The following is an 11,854-nucleotide window of genomic DNA, read 5'->3' on the forward strand; positions in this document are numbered from 1 at the left end:
ATGAGGAGGAAGGCAAGAGGCTGAAACTCTATCCCTCCCTTCCCTATGCCTGAGAGACAAATATCATTCTTTTAGAGCCAATGGAGAACAAAGAAAAGTACAGAAAATTGAGCCTAAAGGATGCAGACATGAAGCCTGATGTTCAGACCAGAACACACTTAACTACTTGTAACAATGCCAAAAGGGAGGAAGAATTCTCAAAGTCTGCAAGGAAATGCCAAACGAAAGGGATCAAAGTGCCAGGAATTATTTCAAGGCCATGAGTGGACAAGAAAATGGCAGATGAGTTTTGGGAGAGGAAAATGCCAAGAATTACACTCAAAGAAAATCATCCAGGGCACCTGAGTGACTCAGTAGTTGAGCTATCTGCCTTTGGCTCAGGTCATGATCCCAGGATCCTGAGATCAAGTCCCACATCGGAGTCCCTGCAGGGAGCCTGCTTCTCCCTCTCCCTATGTGTCTGCCTCTGTGTGTCTCTCATGAATAATTAAATAAAATCTTTAAAAAAGAAAAAGAAAAAGAAAATCATCCAAAGTGGTCTAACAGGAGGATTGTGCGGAGCTAGTAGTGTAACTGTGGCAAAATTTTGGGTAGGTGTGGGCTGTGCAAAGGACACAGAGCTGCCCAGTTGCACCTCTGAAGGAAAAGGAAGTAAAAACTACTGGCCATCTTTGAAAGGATATTGATCAAAAAATAGAAAACAAAAGTAAAACAAGAATAAAAACCCTTACAAAGGTGAAAAATAAGACTTGGGTTAGGGGAATGAGTAGATCCCACTGAGAGGCATACAGAGGAAATCATTTTTCTTAGAAAATATCAGGGCTACCTGTTGTAGGTACCAAAATGGTAGGTAAGATACTGAGCAGCCTCCAATAGTGCTCCGTAAGCAACCTGAGAACCTGCCCATTGCATGTTCCCACTCTGTGGTATCTCAGGAAAGGATGTGACAAGGGTACAGGAAAAGTAAGTGTGGCCTGAAGGCCAGGTTGACCCATGAGAATGAGATCAGGAGCCTGGGGTTTTCACAGCCCACCACCCCCATGAAGGGTCTGATCCAGGAGCCTGCAGAATATGACACTGTACCTGGACAGGTTACATCCAGGGGCCTGGCCCAGAGTCTGTTATGTACTTGTCTTTGTGTCATGAGGGGACAGGAAAGGGAAGAGATCAGAGTAGACATCTGATGCTCTGATATTAGGTCTTAAAGATCCTTTGCAGAGTTTCTCTATGTAAGGATGTGGCTTGACTCCTAGAATATATTAACCACCCCACCCCAAAGCATTCCACCTAGACCTGGCCCTGGCTCTGGAGGTCCACAGCTACAGGGAGAAGGGTCCTAGGATGAGCTCAGGGGGACATTCTCAGAATCTTGCCTTTGAGACATTTTGCTGAAACTTCTAAGTCCAAAGTGATACCTCTGCCACCTGGAACAAGAATCTCAAGTAAGAACAGTGATGGAGACTGTGGCTTCCTGGGTCCTATCCAGGAAGGACTCCGTTCCATGAGTCAGTGCTACCAATTTCCTCACAACCAAGCACTTAGAAGTAAGGCTTCCCTGATCCCTCGGTCTGGCACACAAGCCCCACATAGCCTTGATCCAGGGGCTCAGCTCTGGATGGCCTCCCTCAAGGCTCTGGAGGGCCACTCTGATCTGTACATGGTCCCCAGAGAACAAGCTGCTTGTGACCTGGTGGGATTTAGTTTGGGAATGAGAAGGGAGTGAGGGCAGGAGATAGGACGGCACTCTGAGGAGCGGAATAAGCAAATGGTAGAGAGAAAATCTTAGGCAGCCAGTCAGGCTGCTCCTGAGCTAGAGGTGACCAGTGGGGTTCCCAGTGCAATTGTGCAGCGCCCACACAATACAAAGGTGCTCCACAGAGGCCAGGCATGGAGGTAGAGCTGCACATGGAGGGTGCTTGCCCAGGTCTTGGCCCTAGCACAAGGCTGTGTCCACGATAAGGATAGGGACTCTTCCTTATTTACACAAAGACACAGCACATACGTAAACAGCCCTAGGCTTCTCAGGACACATCACTGAGTGTGAGACAGTTGATGGAAGTGTGTGCCCTTCTTCCTCTAGGGAACACATGGGTCATAAAGACTGAACTACACCTGTGCCTAGACTTAGCTAGGTCAGTTCGGGCTCAGCAAAGCCCCATCCATGGCTGGCATGTGCTAGGCTCGTTACCCATGGGGAAGATACCTACCTGACATTACACCAGGGGCTGGGCATCAGGGCTTTGCCTCATTCAGAGGCTTGGCAGGACCCCAGCATGCGGAACAGAGCAATGGTCCCTGACCAGTGCAGCCTACTCCCCCCTCCATTCCCACCCATAGGCAGAAGAATCTCTGCTGCCATTACCCAGCCGGCTCCCAGGGTGTGGGGATAATACCCTCCCCATGGCCGCTCCGCAGGGATGGCCTATAAGAACCATCCAAAGTGCAAGGGGATTGACCCTGCTCTGCAGCGCTCTTTTGGCTTAATAGGAACAGCTGGTCAGTGAAGTGTTTGCTAGCAATTTAACAAGGCTCAAACAGCAAGAGGCATCTGCTGATAAATCAAAAGGGAGCGCCCAGCTAAATGAGGTTTAATTTAAATTCCTATCTCGAGCTGAGAGAAGAGTGCGGTTATGCCTTCCAGTTGTATTAGTACCAGCAAGACCTGGGCCTTGGGGGAGGATGGCCCCAACAAGACAGAGCTATAAAGCCATGCCAAACTGCTGATAGGAAGGTAGAGGGAGAAGGCAAAGAGAGAAGTTGTCATTTCTTCTCTCATAGAAACAAAACAAGCTTCATTCTCTTCGAAGGCCATAAAACTCCTTATGGCCATGAGCACGTCCACTGTGGCTGCCCCATTACGGCAGAGGACAGGAGCCCACGCACAAGAGCACAAATGAGCCTGGCAGGGAAGAGGACTGTTCTCTGGAAATGTCATCAGTCCAGAGCCATGATGACATCCAGGGAAAACAAGAGCTGCTTCTCTCTCATTATTTCCTTCCACAAAAAGCATCTCCATCCACTTCCATTAAATCCTCCTCTGCCTGTGAGCTGTGCACAGCCTTGAGTTTCCATATGTAAATGCCCAGTCCCAAATGGACCTGACTCTCCCTTTCTGCACATCCTATTTGTTTCTTAAATCAGAGGCCTGAACTAACATCAGGCAAAGAGCTGACTGCTGCTTTAATCATTCCCACTGCATGCACCTCAGGAAGTTGAGCGGTGACTCACTGAAGATCCCTCCTTTCAGGAGGCCAATCTCAACTGACCTTTTCCCATGTTTCATTTCACTGGGACTAGTGACAAGTTCTCTATGGGTCTGAAGGGTATAGCTGGATCTCAGTTCCCAGAGCCTGTTGGCAGAGGGAAACTCAGAAAGCAAAAGGGTAGAGAAGGAGGTGACCCCCTACCAGCGGACACTGAAAGTATGGCTTAAAGTTCATGCACACCCAATCACTCCTCACCCCCCTCATCCTTTCCAAGCAGCGTCCTCCCCACCTCCACACTCTTCTCAGCTACTCTGACTCTCCTCTTCAAACACATCAGCACACGTTCCCTTGTCATGAGTACATGCTCATTAAGAACATGTGACCTGCCACAGTGACCTCATCTTGTTTTATAATAGGTTCCAAGGCTGATAGGCCAGGGCAATATCTCACATAGGCATGTATCTATTAGTGATTGTGTTTGACTTGCTAGTAAGAGCAAAGAGAATACAGGTTTTTTTTTTTCTCACACAGAGTTCACAGATGGCAGTCCCAGCCTGGCATGGCAATGGGCATCAAGAACCAAGGCTCCTTCAATTTTCTGACTCTATATCTTTAGCTTCTGACTTTCATTCTGAAGGCCACCTCATGAGCAAAGAAAGGACTAATGGTGGAACACTGACCATCACATCTGGATTCCAGACAGAAGGCAGAAGAAAGAAGAGGGGCTCCCCCGCTTCAAAACAGCCACTTTATAATTGTCTTTTAAAAATTTTTCCAGAAGTCCCACCCAATAACCCTTTTGTGTATCTCATTGGTTAAAACTTGTTGCCTGTCCACATCTAGAAACATAAGAGGCTGAAGATTGTAGTCTATTATTTGAGCATCTTGCCACCTCCCATAATAAATAGAGATTCTTCTACAAAGGAAGAAGCAGAGAAATGTATTTGGGCTGGCACTATCAGCCTCTGCCACAATGGGCAGTGTCATTTTCATTTGACAAGGATTCTCATAAGGTTCTAAGGTTGAGACGGTAAAGACTGTGTGGGATTCTAAGCAGCATCTCAAAGGGTGTTGTGGCTATGCCAGCTGGGACAGAAGTCTATAGACACCACACAGGACCTAGTCCTGATAGCAAACATTAACAATAGCTTGGATGAAAATTTTCTAGAAGACAAGATTTTTGCCCCAGTGAGAAGGAAGATATACACAAAAATTATCAAAAATACTACAATGTGTCAGTGTCTACAGGAGCCCAGAGAGCTCACATCCAAGGCAGTGAGGGAACACAAGAGTGATTTGCCCTGAATTCTGACTCTGATGGTTTGCACCTGACCCCAGATCCCCTAAGCACATGATGTCTGTTGATGTTTATACACATACAGATACCAAAATAACAAATAAATTCTATTTCTTTTTGCATGAACCTTGTGCTTAGTAAACATATGCTGACTGATCAAAAATTAGCCACGAAGTTCTATAACATCAAACATCAGTGAGAGGAGCAGATAGAGGAAGAGGGGTTAAAGACTCTACAGCACCTGGAAAAGGGATCCTTAGCTCCTTTCACACAGATGTTTTGAGTAGAACTATGTTTGTCTGAATTGCTTGCAAGACGTTCTTCAAGGAATTAGGTAGATAGATTTGATGACCCAAAGGAAAAAGAAGCAAGAGAGGGGCTCTCTCCAGTCCTGAGTGCCATGCTAAACCAGAAATGCTTCAAGTTATCTGCAGAGCAATATTCAGAAATAGCGCTTGTTCAGTTTTTTTGGTTTTATTTTGTTTTTTGCTTTCTATTTTGAAATAATGTTAGACTCCCAAGAGGTTGCAAAAATACTAGATCCATGTACCCCTTATCCAGGCTTCCTAAATTATAATATCTTACACAATCATAAGAAATTATCAAAACCAGGAAACTGATATTGTCACAATATTATCAACTCAACTACAGTCCGTATTCATATTTCATCATTTTAGCACAAGACTGTACTAATGTAAACACCATCCTAATCAGGATATAAAAGTGTTCTATTCCCTTAGTGAAAACCCTTTTCTACTCTTTTATAGTTCCTTTAATATCTCTAGCCCCTAGCATTCAATGATCCATTACTATAATTTTGTAATTTTTTTTAGAGAGTATGCACATGCCATAAGCTTGGGGGGAGGGGCAGAGGGAAAAGGAGAGGGAGAATCCTAATAGGCTCCACACCCAGAGCAGAGCCCATCACAGGACTCAATCTCACATCATGAGATCATGGCCTGAGCCAAAACCAAGGGTTGGATGCTTAACTGACTGAACCACCCAGGAGCCCCTAATTTTTTAAATGTTATATAAACTATGTCATACAGTATATAACCTTTTTAGATTTTTTTCATTCAACATAATGCCTTCAAGATCCATCCAAGTGATTATGTGTATCAATAGTTTGTTCCTTTTTAATGCTGAGTAGTATTTCATGGCATGGATGTACCAGTTTGTTTAATCATTTACTATTAAGAACATCTGAGCTGTTTCCAGTTTTCTTTTTTTTTTTTTTTTAAAGATTTTATTTATTTATTCATAGAGACACAGAGAGAGAGAGAGAGGCAGAGACACAGGCAGAGGGAGAAGCAGGCTCCATGCAGAGAGCCTGACATGGGACTCGATCCAGGGTCTCCAGGGTCTCCAGGATCACGCCCTGGGCTGCAGGCGGCGCTAAGCCGCTGAGCCACCAGGGCTGCCCTGTTTCCAGTTTTCATCTATTATGAATAAAGTTGCAAAAAGAAATAGTGTACAACTATAAACATTTGTATACAGGTGTTTGTGTTTGATAAGCTTTCATGTATGTAAGATAACTACCCACAAGTGTGACTGCTACGTCATACGGTAAATGTATGTTTAACTTTGTAAGAAACTCCCAATGGTTTTCCAGATTGGCCACATCATTTTATATCCCACTAAGCAACATGTGAGAGTTCCAGTAGCTTCACATCCTTGCCAGCATGGTAGTGTCAATATTTTTTATTTTAGCTATTGTAATAGGTGTGTAATGGTATCTCATCATGGTTTGAATTTGTATTTTTCTAATAAAAAATCATTTTTTGTGTTTTTATTACAATAGCTTTATTGACATATAATCTGTGTACCACACAACTCATCCTTTAAAGTACATAATTCAACATTTTTAAATATATTCACACATTGTGTAACTCATACCGTCTCAATTTTAGAACATTCTCATCACCTCACTAAGAAGCCCCGAGTCCCTTAGCAGTCACCTGACCACCATTTCTCTCATCCTCAACTGCCTCTGACCCAACACCAAGCAACCACAAATCAACTTTATATGTCTATAGATTTGCCTAGTTGGGACATTTCATATAAATAGATTCATACAATATATTGTCTCTTTTTTTTTTTTTCTTTTTCTTTCCAAGTTTTTGTTTAAATTCCATTTAGTTAATGGAATAGTGTAATATTAGTTTCAGGTGTAATCATGTTGAACATCTTTTCATATACTTATTTTCCATTTATATATTTTATTTGGAGAAACGTCTTCAAGTCTTCTGTCCATTTTCTAATTACATTGTTTCACTGTCAAGGTTAAAGAGTTGTTGATATATTCTAATGCAAATGTTTTGTCAGATGTATGATTTGCAAATATTTTCCCTTAGTCTGTGGTTTATCTTTGTATTCTATTAATAGTATCTTTCACAGAGCAAAGTTTTAAATTTTGATGAAGTCCAATTTAACAATTTTAAGAAATAAAATAAATTTATTTTTCTAAGAAATTCTCGCCTAACTCTAGGTCATGTAGATATCATGGAAACTATCTTCTCTGATCACAATGAGATAAAGTTAAAAATCAATAATATAAAAAACTGAAAATTCACAAAATTGTGAAAATTAAATATACTTTTTTAAAAGATTTTATTTATTTATTCAGGAGAGACACACAGAGAGAGAGGCAGAGGGAGAAGCGGGCTCCATGCAGGGAGCCTGACGTGGCACTCGATCCCGTGTCTCCAGGATCAGGCCTTGGGCTGAAGGCAGCGCTAAATTGCTGAGCCACCCAGGCTGCCCAAACAATACACTTTTAACAATCAATTGATCCAAGAAGAAATCAAAAAGGAAAACAGAAAATGCTTTACAAATGATGAAATTGAAAACAAAACAGAACAAAACGTATGAGATGCAACAAAAGCAATACTAAAATGAGGAAAATTATAGCTATAAGTGCTTATATCAAAAAAAGAGAAAGATCTCAAGTCAACAACGTAACTTTACAACTTAGGAACTAGAAAAAGAAGAACTAACTAAACCCAAAGCTTGCACAAAGAAGAAAATAATAAAGATTAGAGCAGAGAAAAATGAAATAAAGGTGAGAAAAACAATAGGAAAAATATCAATGAAACTAATGGTTCTTTGAAAACATCAAAAAAAATTGATAAGCCTTTAGTTACATGGACTAAGGAAAAAGAGAGAAAACTCAAATTACTAGAATCAGAAATGAAAATGGGAACATTACCAATTCTACAGCAATTAAAAGGATTATGAGAGTAGAACAACTGTACACCAACAAATTGGATAACCCAGATGAAATGAACAAATTCCTAGAACCACAAACCTACCAAGACTAAATCACAAAGAAATAGAAAATCTGAATAGATCTATAACTATAAGGAGACTGAATCAGCAATCAACTATCTCCCAAAAAACAAAAACCCCAATTCAATGGCTTCACAGGTAAATTCTACCAAACATTTAAAGAACTAATACCAATCCTTCTCAAACTTTTCCAAAAAATTGAAGAGGAGAGAATTGTTCCAATCTCATTTTATGAAGCCTTGAGGCCAACTTTACCCTGATGATAGCAAAGCCAAACAGACTCTACAAAAAAAGTACAGATCACTATCCTTTACAAACATTGATGCAAATATCCTCAACAAAATACTAGCATGCAGAATTCATCCATATATCAAAAGTATTACACATCATGACCAAGTGAATTTATTCCCAGAATATAAGGATGGTTCAACATATGAAAATCAATTGATATAATATGTCACATCAACAGAAAGAAATAGAATACCACATAATGATTTCAGTGGATGCAGAAAAAACATTTGACAGAAATCCACACTCTTTCATGATAAAATCACTCAACAAACTATGAATAGAAGGAAACTACCTCAAGAGAATAAAAGCTACATATGCAAAACCCACAGGAAAATTATATTCAATGATGAAAGACTGAAAGCTTTTCCTCTAAGATCAGGAACAAGACGAGGATGCTTGTTTTTACTATGTTCAACATAGTCCAGAAGTTCTAGCTAAACCAATTAGGCAATAAAAAATAAAATAAAAAGCATCCAAAATGGAAAGAAAAGAGTAAAACTATCTTTGTAGATAATACAATCTTTTACATAGAAAGCCCTGAAGATTACACACACACACACACACACACACACACACACAGTTAGAATAAATGAATTTAGCAAAGTAGCAGGATACAAAGTCAACATATAAAAAATCAGTTGCACTTCTACACACAATGAACAATCTGAAACAAAAACTGCAAAATAATTTCATTTACAATAGCATCAAAAAGAATGAAATATCTATGAATTAACTTAGCAAAGGAGGCAAAAGACTTATAAAGTAAACTACAGTGAGATATCACTGCACATCTGTCAAAATGGCTAAAATTAGAAACACAAAAAACAAGTGTTGGTGAGTGTACAGAGAACCCTTGTGCATTGCTGGTGGGAATGCAAACTGGTGCAACCATTATGGAAGCAATATGGAAGTTTCTCAAAAAATTAAAAATAGAACTACCCTATAGGGATGCCCGGGTGGCTCAGCAGTTGAGTGCCTGCCTTCGGCCCAGGGTGTGACCTGGAGTCCTGGAATCAAATCCCACATCAGGCTGCCTCCAAGGAGCCTGTTTCTCTCTCTGCGTGTGTCTGTCTGTGTCTCTCTCTCTCTCTCTGTGTCTCTAATGGATAAAATCTTTTAAAAAAAGAAAAAAGAACTACCCTACAAATTCAGTAATCATTCTACTGGGTACATACCCCAAAATACAAAAGCACTCATTCAAAGGGATACATGCACCTCAATATTTATGGCAGCATTATCTACAATAGCCAAACTATGGAAGCAGCCCAAATGTCCATCAATAGATGAAAAAATAAATCAATAAAGGAGATGTAGTGCATGTGCACGTGCATGTGTATGTGTGTATAATGGTTGTATGTGTGTTTATGTATAATGGAATATTACTATAATGGAATATATTATAATGGGATATTATTCAGCTATATAAAAGAACAAAATCTTGCCATTTGCAATGACATGGATGGAGCTAGAGAGTATAAATAATGCTAAGCAAAATAAGTCAGAGAAAGACAAATACCAAATTATTTCCCTCATATGTAGCATTTAAGAAACAAAACAAATGAGAAAAGAAAAAAAGGAAAGGCAAACCAAGAAACAGATTCTTAACCATAGAGACAAACCAATGGTTATCAGAGGGGAGGGGAGTGCAGGGACAGGTGAAATAATAGATGATGCAGATTAAGGAATGCACTTGTCTGGACGAGCACAGGGTGATATATGGAATTACTGTATGTAATCATTATGTTGCACACTTGAAACTAATGCTGTATGTTAACAATACTGGAATTTAAAAGAAGAATTTTCAGAATTTTTTTAAAAGAAAAAAATGTTTAAAGACTTATACAATGAAAACTACAAAACACTGCTGAAAGAAATGAAAGACATAAATAAATGGAAACATATCCCATGTTCATGGATTGGAAGACTCAATATTGTTAAACTGCCACTTCTATCCAAAATGATTTACAGATTCAAAGCAAATCTTAATCAAAATTCCAATGACGTTTTTACAGAAATAAAAAAAACCCATCCAAAAATTCATATGGAATCTCAAGAGACCCCAAATAACCAAAACAAAGCAACAGTAATTAAAACAATGCAGTATTGGCATAAACACAGAAATGTAGATCAATGAAACAGAATAGAAAGCCCAGAAATAAATCTTTGCATGTATGTTAAATTATTGTTGACAGAAGTACCAAAATCAATCAATGGGGAAAGGGCAGTCTTTTTAATGTAGGAAAACTGGATATGCACAAAAATGAAATTAAACCCTTATCTAAGACCAAACACAAATATTAACTTAAATGCATCAAGGATTTGAAGGTAAGACATAAAGTAATAAGATTCTTAGAAGAAAACATCAGAGGAAAGCTTCATGACATTGGACCTGGCAGCAATTTCTTGGATATTAACACCAAAGACACAGGTAACAAAAGAAAAAATAGACTGGACTTCATAAAAATGAAAGACTTCTGCCCATCAAAAGATACTATCAATAGAGTAAAAAGGCACACTAAAAAATGGGATAAAATATTTCCAAATTACATATATGATAAGGGTTTAATATCCAGAATATATATTCAGGTAGAGTTAAAACAGTCCGTCACACAGGACCACCCTTTCCCAGATCCTTTGGCCAGAGAGGGAAGGCTTTCTTGAGGGTTTTTTGGTGTCACGGGGCATTTCCAGATTTCAGGCTTCTCTAGTGCTCAGGCTAGGATATCCAGGAGATACACACTCACAAGCAAGCATGCACACACACACACACGCATACCAAACTCACCTCTGGGTTATTCTTGAATCTCTAGGTCTCTAGCCATCTGCTTCTTTCCTCCACCTTTCAGTTTTCTGGTAGTTAGTGCTTTATGCATTTTGTCCAGGGTTTTTAGTTGTAATTAGCATGAAAAATAGGCGGCATGCATTTTTATCCCTTTGTCTGGAATCAGAAGCCCCTGCTCAGTTGTAGGAAAGTGCTATGTCCAGGCATCAGAGTAAATTTAACCTTGCAAACTGATGCTCACTGAGGCAAGCTTGACCCATAGACTCTGAGATGCAAAGGGGGCAACAGCAGGCAGGCTCCCTGATGTCTGGGGGGTTACATTTGGGGGACAGGACTGCATCTGCTCTTGCTTATGCACCAACAGAAGAGGATCACCAGGTTTGGGTGTTGGAGTTTTGCTTTGTTTCGTTTTACATCTCATGAGAGGGAAATTGACTCTCACTGGCAGCCAGCATCGGGGCGCAGAGCAGCCTCTGGTGAGATCTGGGGTAGGCTGCAGTTAAGGCGACAGAGCGGTAACAAGCCCACAAAGGCCTCACCGTCCTCAGAGGAAGGTGTGGGAGAGAGAGAACCCGCCACGAGGCGGGACACGCACGCTCGCCACTTCCCACGGACGTGCTGGAAAAGGGCTGAGGGTCCCACCAGGCACTTTGCGGCTCTGGGTCTTCCCCAGAAAGAGGCCTGTGTCACGGTGTCGCCAAGGATCGCACTCCAGCTCGTTGCTGAGCAAGGCCAGCCCGGCTGTGAATCTGCACACGGACCGGCGCCAGCCACTCACCCCAGGCAGGGAGCGAAACTGAAGGAAATAAGCAAGAGCTGACCGCGCTCTAAGAGGAGGCCGAGTTCCTCCATCACGGAGCGCGAGCGGCGGCGACCACCACGCAGCGCCGACTCCCGGCGACTGGCCCTGTGCGAGCGTCGAGCGTCGAGCGTTGAGCGTCGAGCGTCGGGCGCGTGCCGCCGCGGGGGGCGGGCACTTCCTCCGGAAGC

The 11,854-nt window shown here is 41.3% G+C and overlaps 1 long non-coding RNA gene across 1 annotated transcript in view; it reads right to left on the bottom strand.

Moving 5' to 3' along the window:
• The window catches only part of LOC111098354, an 89,122-nt gene extending 77,369 nt beyond the window's left edge, over positions 1-11,753 (bottom strand). The window contains exon 1 of the long non-coding RNA XR_005368006.1: positions 10,868-11,753. This is a non-coding gene — a long non-coding RNA (uncharacterized LOC111098354). The remainder of the gene's footprint in view (positions 1-10,867) is intronic.
• Between the last annotated feature and the right edge of the window lie 101 nt (positions 11,754-11,854).

This window comes from Canis lupus, chromosome 12 (genome assembly GCF_011100685.1).
Source record: "Canis lupus familiaris isolate Mischka breed German Shepherd chromosome 12, alternate assembly UU_Cfam_GSD_1.0, whole genome shotgun sequence".
NCBI lineage: Eukaryota > Metazoa > Chordata > Mammalia > Carnivora > Canidae > Canis > Canis lupus.